A 13,758-nucleotide genomic window follows, 5' to 3' on the forward strand; every position below is an offset into this window, starting at 1 on the left:
TTCGATTCATGGTTTCGAGATAGGTCCTCACGCTGAGATCTACTATGCTAACCATGATGGAAGCTTGTGCACGGGGGGTTTGAGTCAGCAGGATGAAGTCTACCTTTCACGAATGGCTTAAGGCCGACAAGCTCCAGATTCTCCGGCTCTCAATAATTCACTACAACATGTGCTTTTTCCAGAGTCTAGAGTTACTCCAGCCGCGATCGAGGAGAGGGGAGTGCTCGGGGGTTGCCACGATCTTGAGGAATGAAAAGTAATCCAATCTTGAACAAGTCTAGATCCTTTTTTTTCGAGCATGTAAACGACTTACTGGTTGCTGCCTTTGCAGCGCTGGTTCCATTCGGCTGGATTTCCCAGCATTGCACCTGATAGAAAAGCAGGTGACAAAACTTGTAGAGAAAGCAATCTCGCAAGCCTGATTGTCCCAGGATGTGGCGATGAGATGGTTCGCTTTGGTTCGCTAAACGAGAGATCACACCCGTAAGAGAGATGTTTGCGCGGGAGCGTTCTGTGTGATTCGTCCTCTCTAAATCCACCAGGAGCGCCCAAAAACGCTTTCTCGCCAACAACAGATCTTCCACTCCCTTGGACGCACAAGCACAAAAACCAAGAGTTGAATCGATTTCAGACAGATTTTCATTTATTTGTTACATTCAAGATTGTCCCAGAAGTCTGCTGGGAGCAATAGGGTGGACTGTTCCGATGGAGACGGTGGTGCCAGCATTGGGCCTCTCCAGATCTCCGAGCACTACCATGTCGATGCCTGGAACCATCCTGGCTATGCTGCCGGTATGGTTCTTCTCTTTCTTCGTTCTCTATTTTCTTCGTTGGTTTTTTACAGTAGTTAGTCCACGCGGAGAACATGGTGGCCTATTGGATGAGGTACTGCTCGGAAGCTCTAACACAACATGACTGGGAAATTCTAGCTAAGATTCACAATGTTACAAAGTTGTGTGATGGGTGGAACGTAGCAGCTTTGCTGATGGTTTGCTTTTCCTCTTTGAGACTGTAGGTGGTCCTCAAGGTCCTCAGAGAAAAAAGACAACGTATTACTGGAGCAAGGTTTCCAGGTACCTGGAAGACAATCACAAGCACGTCTCTCCCTTTCCGTCGCCTGCGAGACCCAAATGTAAGATCTATCCATCAACTTCCAAGTTTACGAATCTGGACAAACGAATAGAATGCAAGCTGAAGCACGGTGAGGCTCCCTTTCATCTCTCTTTGCCAAGGATTTTCTAAAAGTTTCTCCATCTACAGGTTTGAAAGTCTTAGCTGCGGAAAGACGATTGCCGATTGTCAAGCACGCCAGGCTTCAAGTACGAAGACTCCCTTTCACAGACATTTCTTCCACAGATTCTTACGGAGTTGGCTCGGCTACTGCCACTGGACCTGTCGGAGTGTGTCGACCGAAGAAACGATGAACGCTTTTGAGTTCTCTCCAGTTCCAGGGCAGGCTGATTACACCACGCCGGTTATGAATCCAGAGAACGTTCCTGAGACTGGTGCTGAGACTGGGATTTCCCCTCCGGTATTTTAGCGAATGCCAGCCTGGGAAAACTGGACCGCAGGCAGAAAGAATTTCGCCATTAGTTAGAAAGTTTTGTTAGTGGAACTTCGATATTGGTTTACCATTGAGCAAACGTTTAGTGCTGTGGAAGAAATGTCTGTGAAAGGGAGTTGAAGCCTGGAGTGCTTGTTAACAATTGGCATTTGTCTACGACTGTAGATGGAGGAACTGTTAGAAAATCCTCACCGCCAAGCTTACCGCCATGTCCTCGCTCAATCTAAGAACTTGAAAGAACTTGAAGTAAACACCCTGCTGCAATGGCGAGGAAGAAGGAGAAGAAGCATTCTCCCTGGGATCCTGCCGCCAAAACGAACAAATTCCACAGGGATTACTTGATTACAGACATTCTACTGATACAGGTGTGCTGGGAGCACCCCTTTCTTGATCATCCTCTCTCTCACGTCGTAGATCCTAATCGGCTCCACAAGATCATCCTCGGCGACATTGGCAACCCCATAATCCGTGATCATTCTCCGCTGCACTGCCTCCTCGATCACGGCTGGAGTCCACTCGTCCACTTTGGCAGCAGCCTCAAGGAAGCCATCTTCGACGACGTAGAGCGCTTGGAGGATTCGCTTCTGCCCGTTCCAATCCACAGGTGTAAACGCCTGAATCAGACCATACTCATCCGGTCCCGTGACGCGAGTCGTCTCCTTCGTATCCATCCCTACCTCTATTCCCTTTCTTATACAAGGATTCAAGGGCTCAGATGCGTCCGACAGCCGACGGTGACGATTATTTCCTAGTCTGCCTCTCTAAGCTTTCCCGCTTGCACACTTCCATTGGCAAACAAGTTTGTTTCCTTGCCACTCGCTCGCTACGTTGCCCAAAAGTACTATGTATAAACAGCGTGTGTTTTCCATATTCACTAGGGAGAGCTTTCCCGACGTGTTGATCCAGACGTCCAACACTCTACCGCTTGAGCAACACGAAGTTCTGCCTCAGTTCCTGATCGATGCACCTATATCTGCGTTCTTATCTCGCGCTCTGTCGTCCAAGGAAGGAGGAGTGTTTGATGGTCCCAGGGATCACATGGTGGGCGGCAGCAAGCTGCAGTTTACATCCTCGGGACGGTGACTGGGGCGGACTCCCAGCAGCGTCTCCGATGCACATGGACAATAGAGCTGCTCAGCATAAGGCGTTCAGGTGGAGGCTGAGTGCCTGGCCAAGCCCGTCATCCACTACGAGGAGATAGTGATGGAAACAAAGCAGCTGCTAGCGATGAGAAGCTGTGTGAGCTTCTAGAATGATGCCAGTGCAGTGATCCTATGATCGTAACTGTTGCGAGGACATAGATCGAAAACATGTTTTGTTCGCAGTATTGTAGGACGAGGCAGCTGAACAGAATTCGGTGGAGCAAAGGGTTCAGTCACGACTAGGGAGGAAGGAGTATGCGCCTTTTCCATCGAGCAACCAGCAGATGATCATCACTGGAAGGGCGCACATTACAACTTCAAGAAACGCAATTCACGGCGATTGTCCATGATTCTAATCCCGGGCGGTGGTGGTGGTATTTTGTCGAGCATGATCTCCACAGGGCTGGCGGCCAAGAATCTCTTTTGATCTTTGAACGTGTGATCTAGGGAGCAGGGCTAACTGAGGTCTTGGTGACGCCTTTGATCCGGAATCTAGACCACACAGGGTACAGTATGTTGGAGCCGAAATCCAAGGTGTGATAGGCATCTTGAATCATGGAGATCAAGGGCCACATTCAGCAGCAAATTTTGGGAGAAATTCCTGGACATAACTAGTATATAGCTAGTGTTTCTTCTTCTTTCTACAAGTAGTTGTTTCCAGCTTCCTTCTGAAAAGATCATGTTTATTCTTTGCTCTCATTCTGGCTCTTTATCATGGTATCAGAGCAGGATCAAAAAAATGGAAATGCTGCCACTTTCTCAAATGGCCGTTCCATTTTCATTTTTGATGGATCTGGAAACTTCTCGAGCTGGATCAAAGGTGAGGGAGTTTGGGGCATTGTCAATAGTGACAAGCTGAAGCCAGGAGCTGATGTGGGCTATCAGAAGGCAGATACCTGGAGTCAGCGTGAGAGCAAGGGCATGGCAACAATTGGGCTCACATTGACGGAGTGATAAAAGAGGTAGCAACTGCTGGATATATGAAGCTATATGTACATGGGCTGTGGCAACTGCCTAATGCCACATCATCCTAATTGCCTAGCTAAGCATCTACCTGAGTAACTAATCTCAACACTCCCACTTAGGCGTGTCTACAAACTAAGACAAAGCCTGAACATAAGATGCTCAACATGCATACAACTGATGAGAAAAACTACAAAAGGAAAAAACTCATCTAAACTGGTGGTACTCCACTGACTCCCACTCAAAGCAACTACATCTAGGGCTTGCTGCCTCTGCCACTCTTGGCTGCTTTGGCTGTTGTTGCTCCTCTCTTGGAGCTCTTTTGCCACTGCTAGGCTTCTCAACCAACTCTGCTGTTGCTATCTACCGCACTCACTTGGCTGTTGCTGCTCTTCTTTTCAAGCATATTGTGCTTGTGCTGCCGTTTTGCTTTTTGGCCTGTTGAGTCAATGTAGCGCACTTTGTTTATCTCCCCTTAAGCTAACTGGAAAAGGGGCAATTGCTTGATGAGAGAGCCTTTAGTGGCTATTTTATCCTCATTTATCCCCAAAAGTTCTAAGGATTCACGGTAACAATATATCTAAATCTCATCCCATGATCACATGCACTACACTCACCCTCCTTTTTAGAGATGTCAATCTCCTTATTGACTATTGACTAACAACCCTTACTGAGCCAAGGGGAACTAACACCTCCATTTTTGCACTGAATTTATCAATCCTTTTATTGTGTAGACTAGATCTTCCATGTGAGGCAACTAATCATCCACCCATACCGTAGTCCCATGGTGGATACCTTCGTCTAAGATGCTCCAGAAGGACATACATATGGATGACCAATACATATGATTTCAAATTTAGGGGTAAGAATATAGAAGCTTTGGAGCGGCAAAAGATGCTGATATGCTCCAAAAGAGGAGTAGTAGAGTAGTTGAGAAGCCCAGGAGCAATAGAGCAATGATTGTAGCACATGTGATCATGAGATGAAATTTGGATATATTGTCACCATAGATCTTTAAAACCTTAGGGGATAAATGGGGATAAAATAGCCATTAAGAGCTCTCTCATTAAGCAATTGCCTTTTTTCCAATTGGCTTAAGAAGAGAGAAATAAAGTGTGCTACATGTGGTATCAAAGCAAATGGCACGGGTTCGATTCCCATTAATTAGTGGCTACTTAAAAATATAATATACTCTTGAGCAAGATTGCCACTCCTAACTGCTGGTATGGCTCTGTATTGATTTGTTATTACTCTATTTCTGCTGTTGGCATCTAGAAGCTTCTTCTTCTTCTTCATCCTTTAGAAGTCCTCAAGATCTATACTCCATTCCTAAAGTGCTCTGATACCATGATAAAAAAGGCAACAACTACTCATATTGTATATATAAAGCTATATATACATGGGCTGTGGCAACTGCCTAATGCCACATCATCCTAACTACCTAGCTACTCATATTGTATATATAAAGCTATATATATATGGGCTGTGGCAACTGCCTAATGCCACATCATCCTAACTACCTAGCTAAGCATGTACCTTAGCATCGAATCTCAACATAGAGAGTGTGCTAGATGATCTTACTCTCAATGAGAATTACACCTGTAGTGAGCTATAGAAGAAGTTGTGTGAGAAGCACAAGCAGTAGACATGTCCAAATTGGCCATCTCTACACGGAGATGGTCAACATTTGGTGGAAAGAGTCAGAAGCTTTGACCAGTTTGTGGATGACATGAAAAATATGTACTAGCAAATTGAGAAATTAGATAAGGAGAACAAACTTCCTCCTTTCTCTTCAAAACTATTTTTTTCTTTGTGCTCTTCCTAATTCTTTTCATTCTCTTTGAAGTAACTTGATGCAAGTTGACAAGCTTCAACTTAGTTGTGCCATATTGGCCATCAAGGAGGAGATCATCATGCAGAAGGATGTTGGAATTCTTTATTTTAAATTTGATTAGGCTTTGTTTGCAAAAAGTTCTTTTAAGCAATTTGTGAAGAAGAAGAACAACAACGAAGTTTTAAAGGATGAAGGTTTTTCCAAGGCAAAGGAGAGTGATGTGAAATTCAATAAGGACTCCAAGAAGAAATCTTGTGATTATTGCAACAAGTTTAACCATAAAGAGTCTAAATGCAAGTTGAATATGAAACATCTTCAACAACAGTTGAAGGATTTCAAATTTATGACTCACTATAAATGACTTTTAGATGAAACTTGTGTTGCAGTTAGAATTAACTTTTACAACCATACTATGGTAACTAACTTTTTTATGATTGATTCTGGAGCTACTACTCACCTATCTTGGCACAAAGATCATTTTATTAAGTATAGAATTTGTTTTGGCCAGCATATTGTGCAGCTAAGAAACAATAGTGAGCATAGTGTTCATGGCATTGGTGACATCAATGTCCAAACATCTCATGGGAACTTAATCCTAACTAGGGCAATGATTGCTGATATGGAAAACAATCTATATTCTGATTATCAAGTTTGTATCATTCAAAATGCACAAACTCATGATATGGTTGCTATAGCTCCCAAGGAAGGAAATTTATAGCAACTCAAGGATAAAGAATCTACTAGCTTTTTAATTCTTGCCTTTGTTGGTAAAAGCACTATGATTTATGGCATAAATGATTTGAATATTACTTATTGTTTAGGATTTCCAGTAAATGGTTTGGATATATCTAACAAGTTAACTCTTGCTCCATCTGAAGCATGTGCATTTGGAAAGCACCATCATCAACTTTTTAAAACAATTGAAAGTCTAGCAAGCAATTTGCTTGAGCTTGTTCATACTAATGTTTATGGTCTAGTATAAGTTCCATTTTTCAAAAAGGCTAAATATTTCTTGACTTTCACAAATGATTTTAGTCGCAAAACTTTGGGTTTATTTTCTAAAGAAGAAATTTGAAGTCTTGGATTGTTTGTAAATTGGAAAACTTTGGTCCAAAACCAAATTGATTGTTAAATCAAGAAGTTATGCATGAATAATGGCAATGAATTTGTGAATAATGTTTTTAATAACATATATTCCCAAGCTGGAATCTAGTGCCAACTCACTAAACACAACTCAACATAATAGGGTGGTAGAGTGTAAGAATTGCACCATTGTGGACACAACAAGATGCCTTCTCACTCAATTTCACGCTCCATAAAAGCTTTGGGTAGAGGCATGTTATTTTTCTCCATAACCATCGACTTATTGTGGTAATATTTTATGTAGAATAAACTTAATGTGGCACATGTATAGATATTTGGATGCATGGTATATTAGTATGTTCCACAAGAGGTCCGACTAGGGAAAAGCTCATATTTGTTGGTATGCCTGATTTTAGTTCTCATACTTATAGATTGATAGATTTTGTGACAAGCACAATTCACATTTATAAGCAAGAAGAAGTGGTATTTTTTGAGGAAATTCTTTTTTTCTCTCAATCCTCTTTTATTCATAACCTTGACTTTGTGAATTTTCCAAATTCTTGGTTTTGGAATGATGTTATTTTTAAAGTTGATTTTTGGAATGATGTTCAATATGAAGAAGCATTTGAGCAAAGAAGAGTTGATCCAGGAGTGCTTGAATAAGAAAGATAGCTCAACTTTCTCCTCCAAGATTTAACATTGTTTTGACTCCAATGGTGTAGTGTATGTGATCATGGGATGAGATTTGGATATATTGTCACTGTAGATCCTTGGAACCTTGGGGGATAAATAAGGATAAAATAACCACTAAAGGCTCTTTTATCAAGCAATTGCCCTTTTTCCAGTTGGCTTAAGGGAAGAGAAATAGGGTGTGCTACAGATAGCATCTTTAACATTCAATAAGGCTACTTTTGAGAAGGAAAAAGGGTGAAAATTCAAAATAGAAAGGCTCTTAAAATATTAAATGTTTTTATGCTATTGCCTTTTATTTGTTAGAGTTTTTTGCAACCTTATATACACCCAAGCCTTCCTTATTCATAAAAGCTATAGGTAATCCCAATACAAGCCATTGGAAGTGAGCAATGGACCAAGAAATTAAATCTATCACTCATATGCATACTTTTGATGAAATGGTTCTTCTAGTTAGAGCTATAGTTTTTGGTAGTCAATAAGTTTACAAGACGAAACTCAACCCTAACAGTTCTATCAATTGTCATAAAGCTTGACTTTTTGCACAAGGCTACAAATAACAATATGGTATGGATTATCTTGAGATATACTTTCTAGTAGTAAAGATGACAAGTGTTCAAATTTTGCTTGCTTTTATCACTTACTTTGATCTTGAGATTTTAACATCAAAACTGTTTTCTTAAATGGAGGACCTTGGAGAAGTTCAATATTTTCTTGGTCTTGAAATTCACTATGACAGGAAAATAAAATCCCTTCATATCTCTCAATAATAATATTTGATAAAAGTTCTTGAGAGTTATGGATACATTAATTGCAATCCTTTTTATTTGCCCATAAAGCTTTATAACATTAAATTCTTAACAAAAGCTAAGTGTCCTTCTAACAAGGAAGAGTGTTAAGCTTTGGCAAATGTATCATTTCGAAATTTGCTTGGGAGATTGATGTACACTATGGTGTATAACTATTTAGATTTGGCTTATGTTATCATTGCTCTTAGCCAATTTTTTTCTAATCTTAGCAAGAAACATTGGGACATGGCTAAATCTATAATGCACCATGTAAAATAAACTCTTGCTTTTTGAGTGTTTTATGGCTCACATGGTGGCTTTTCTCTTGTTGCTTGCAATGATAGTAGCTTATCAAATGATAAAAATAGCCATAAATTCACAACATGGTTTTGCTTTTAACTTGGAATAAACCTTGTTCTTTAGGCCAAAAAGAAGCAAGCTTACATTGTTCTTTCCTTCACAAAAGCAAAATATTTTTTTGCCTCAATTTCTTCTAGGGAAATTCTTTCGTTTCAAGAATTTTTTGGAGCTCTTGAGCAATCCTCCATATTAATTACTCTTTATGTTGGCAACAAAGGAGCTATTGATTGGTGCAATAGTGAAGTGCAATATTAGAAGTCTTAACATGTTACCAAGCATTATCACTATGTCAGGGAGGTTTACTAATGGTTTAGCATGTTTCTTTTTGATAACAACTTATAAAACCTTTGGCTAAAATTTTATTTATAGAACATAGGAATTCCATTATGGGCATAGCAACAATAATCACACCCTTGGCTTTAGAAGGAGTGTCAGAGCCAAAATCTAAGGTGTGATAGGCACCTTGAATCATGGAGATCAAAAGCCACATTCAATGGCAAATTTCAAGAGAAATTCCTGGATATAATAATATATAGCTAATGTTTCTTTCTTCTTTCTATAAATAGTTGTTTCCAATTTCCTTCTGAAAGATCCTGTTCATTCTTTGCTCTCATTCTAGCTCTTTGTCACACCATTGATGCTAATGGTGGTGTGCCACTGCCGCCTTCTTTCTCCCTACTCAAGAGAGACAATGCATCTATAATGAATAAATTAGGTGAGTGGAATGTTTCTGATCTGCTCTATAAATACCAGCATTCAAAATACCATTGAGAGAGACATTCTTCTAAGTAATTTTGGTCACAATCACCTCTAGCCCATAGGACCAGCTTTGCCACCTTTGCGAGCTCTGACATGCACTCCTTGTGCTGCAGAGCTGCCGCATTTGCCATACATGTCCACAAGGAGATTAGGCTTGTCCAGCGTACCTGAATCCATCCACAGGTGGATCTTCCAGTGCCTTGGCTCCGTGAGCTACTCTAGAACAAGCTGTTGTAGAGCAGGCTTTGGCCACATGAGATGCTGTAGGCTGTCAATCCCTCCAGGAGAGGTCCCCTTGACGTGGTTGGGAGGAACCGGCTCGGCCATTGGGAAGAGAGGCAGTGCCAAGTTGGTGAACGTCTTGCCTTGGAAAACCTTGTTCCATCATCGCGATGGCTGGAATGATCTTCCCGGCTTGTCCACATCGGGGATCTCATACACTCGCATGTCTGAGAGCCCTGCTATCAGCCCTGTAAAAAAAACGAAAGAGAAAATTCTCACCTTCTCCCGTTGGCAGTGACTTAAATCAGATGTCGGCAGCATTGTCCAAGCTAGAAGCAGTCAGGTTGGTGGCCTTCTCATCAGTGATAATCTTCACCCCTTGCTTGGGTTTGAACTCTGGGAGCTTGATCTTGTGCTTCGGGTTGAGCACACCCACACGGGCCTACAGATGCTACGGTATTTCAGCCCTGATGCTACGAAAGATAGAAGCTTGTGGTTGAGTCCCCTGGGAAAGCTGCTTGACTCTGTTCACAAAGTAGTCCTCAAACCAGAAAAGCATGACACAAAACAGTAAGGTGGTGTTTATAAACAAAAATAAAACTCCTTTTCCTCACCCAGACGATGCAATCCTCGAACGTTTGGCATTTCTCCATAACAAGGAGCTCAAGCATCTCTCGAGGTTGCATGTCGCTGTAAACTTTCCACACCCATGACAGCCAGATTTTCTCTTCTTTGCTCATGGATTTCTTGGTTTTGCTATAGGGCATGGAAAATCCTCACCTTGTGACTCTCTTGGCTCTAGCCTCGGAGCATCTGGCCGCTCTAATGGGATGGCAAAGTGGTGGTGGCAACAACAAGTTTGGAGGAATCGAGTACAAAGTTGGGGAGTCTCTCGCTCGAGCCCAGGTTGGTGTTCGCCAGAGGTCCAATATCACTGTGGACGACTACCTTTGCTACGAGTGGCCAGCCAAGGTGCCAAAGTCGAATGCTTGGGAACAGCAGCAACAGTGCCAGGGCTTCTCACGCGGTGGTCCTCCTGTCTATTTGCAAGACTCGAAGAACATCAAGGATGGCAGCCGGTTTCAGTATCAGCACAAGAAGTTTCCAGGTCTAGGATCTTATCTCCCAATGCTACAAGACGAGGGCTACAAGACGATGGCACCACAGACTCCCACGATCCAGGTCGAGGTCGGCGGCTCCCCAGGCTCAGTCGTGGACTACAACCGAGTCATGGACACACTGTCCTCGGCAGCATCCGTGGAGAAGCTCTCCAGTCCCATGGCGATCAAGCAGGAAGCTCCAAGTGCTGCCAAGACGTCGTCCCCACAGGGAAAGACATCCCCCTAAATTCACTATTATTGATAGTTATAAAACTTTGTTTAAGAGTTTTATAGCTATCAATAATAGTGAATTTAGATTTAAAGTAACATATATAAAAATTAAAAATTAAATAAAGTTATTATATAATCTTTTTATATACAAATTTAAATACTTAAAGAAAGTATTTTCTTACATCAATATTAGTTAATGTTTCATTTGAGGGAGCTCATGCTAGGAATTTACATAATGTATAAAATGTTAGTGAATAAAAATCATTCATCACTGCTGTGAAATTTACTTTTACAGTTATTAAGTTATGCTCATTAACGGGGATTGGGAATCATACATCAAGCAATCCCATTTAATTATTTTTGCTAAAACACTTAAACTAATGATAAATAGTTCATATACCCATTAAATTAGTTAGTTTAATTTATTCACATTCACACTTAATTCATATTAATTCTCAAACCACATAGATTTTATAAATATCTAATCTTTAAATGAAAAAAATTAACATTTAAAATAATAATAAAATATTTACTTCGATTAAAGGTTAGAACAACCATGTTAATCTCAAAACCATCTTTTAATATCATTTCTTTGGCACAAGTAACTATTTTAAATATATTTTTAATGTTTAATACCAAAATTAAGTAATATTACATTTTTATAAATTTCCTATAGAATAAAAAACAATTGTTTGGAAAAAATATATATATATATCCATATCTATTCTAACCACAAGAAAGTTTAATTTCATTTTGAAAATTTTGAAACCATAGTGATAAATCTCTTTATTTTCCTTTAAAATTCTCAATCAGCATAAAAAAAAATGTATTATCTATTGTGTAATGTGATAAAGTTATAGTGAGAAACACTATATAAAAAAAGTAACCATAAATAGTTTTTAAAAAATTAAAATTTAAAAAATGTCTTTTAATTATTACTTCAGAATCCAAAATCCAACATATGGAGTAAAATCCTTAGAACTAATTAATTTAATGGTAAACTATTCACACCACCTTTGTAGACTTTAATTTAATAATTTAATTTAATAATAAATTATTTATATAAAAATTTACTATTAAATTAGGCTAACATTTTCCCCTAAAATCCTAATGCTAGCATTAAAATTAAAATATTTAAAAATAGTTTGTAAGGCATAATTTATGAATTGCTGCAAAAATAAATTAATTTGTCCATGGTATCCCTTTAAAAAAAAGAAGGTTGCTAACTAAAAAATTAAGGATAAAAGAAAAAAAGAAAAAACACATTAAATTCAAAGGGTGAAAATTTTAAATCTCTGGAAATGACAAGTAAAACAAATTATTTTTTAATTTTGACTGTTTAATTAGATTCACAAAAGAACTATTATCTCTACACTTTTAAAAGCTATGGAGGAAGTGGATTCTTGTTTTTATTTTTTAAACCTCTCTGGTTTTTTTTTCCGAGATTTGGAGAGAGCCTCCATTTGCAGCAGCCAGACTAGCACCTGCACCGTCACCACTTCACACCACTTTTGCCTCCAACCTCCTTCGCAGCAACGAGCACTGGTACCCTTCCTCCTCCAAGACCGCTGGGTCCTCTCAGGTGATCAACTCTTCACCTTCCATGGTCGACTCCGACTTGCATTCAAGAGCTCCTGGGACTCGCATTCATGGGGCTGCTATGCAACAGTGCCGAGCTCCTGGGGGAGGATTGTGCAAGGTATTGTTATGTCGCTTGCCTCAATCAAGTTTCTTAACATCTTTTACATTCCAGGGTGATCAACTCTGGCACAGGATCCTCGATTTAATCTGACACTGACAACAACAACGACAATGGTGGTGCATCAACCTCATTGCCAGCAATTTCCATCTCCATTAGGAAGGCACCAAGTCGTGATCAAATTCCAAACAGTTGCTCATCGCTGCTCCAAGGCTGGCAAAGTGGCATTCCTTGCCCTGTGAACCCAACAATGGTCGCTCAAGTTCTTCACAGGTGTCGGACTCCTTTGGTTGCATGGGCTTTTAGAAGTTACCTGGAACCAACACCCTGGAGTATTTTCTTTCCAGCTATCAAGGAGCTCTGCAACGTTCTCATTCAGAGACTGTTCTCGGCTTAGATCCACTTCCTTGCCTTGAGATGGACGTGCAGCATTCTGAGGTGCTTTCCAGCGGGATCATGCTCATTCTCCAAGCTTGGTTGCGTAAAGCCTGCGAGGCACAGATACGGTACACTAGAGGTGATAATCTTCACCCCCTGCTTGGGTTTGAAATCTGGGAGCTTGATCTTGTCGACAAAGTTGCTTCGGGTTGAGCACACCCACACGGGCCTGCGGATGCTACGACATTTCAGCCCCGATGCTATGAAAGATAGAAGCTTGTGGTTTGAGTCCCCTGGGAACGCTGCTCGACTCTGTTCACAAAGTAGTCCTCGAACCTGGAAAGAATGACACAAAACAGTAAGGTGGTGTTTATAAACGAAAATAAAACATCTTTTCCTCGCCCAGATGATGCAATCCTCAAACGTTTGGCATTTCTCCATAAAAGAACTAGCCTTATCGGTTGAGGCTTGCGAATTCTCCTCCCACGAATTTGCCAAGTTCTAATGGGGGAGCCAACAAGAGGGAACTTATTTGCCAATGGAAGTGTGCAAGCTGGTTTGCAGGGAAAGCCTAGAGAGGCAGACAACAGACAGGCTCAAAGTGCACCACTTTCGGAGCCACGCACACAAGAACCAAGAGTTGAATCAATCGGTAATCAGACAGATTTTTATTTGTTACATAGAAGTCTGCTGGGAGCTCCTTCTTTCGATCATCCTCTCTTTCACCTTGTGAGTGGTAAACGGGTCCACAGGATCGTCCTGGGTAACATTGGGAGTCCCATAAGCCATGATCATTCCCTTCTGCATTGCCTCCTCGATCGCGGCTGGAGTCCACTTCTCCCCTTCTTATACAGGAATTCAAGGGCTCAGATGGGTCAAAGAACCGACGGTGGCGATTATTTCGTTCTGACTTGAAATTTAGGCTAGATTTTAGGGCTGGATGTT

This window comes from Selaginella moellendorffii, unplaced genomic scaffold, assembly GCF_000143415.4.
Source record: "Selaginella moellendorffii unplaced genomic scaffold, v1.0 SELMOscaffold_86, whole genome shotgun sequence".
In the NCBI taxonomy this organism is placed as follows: Eukaryota; Viridiplantae; Streptophyta; class Lycopodiopsida; order Selaginellales; family Selaginellaceae; genus Selaginella; species Selaginella moellendorffii.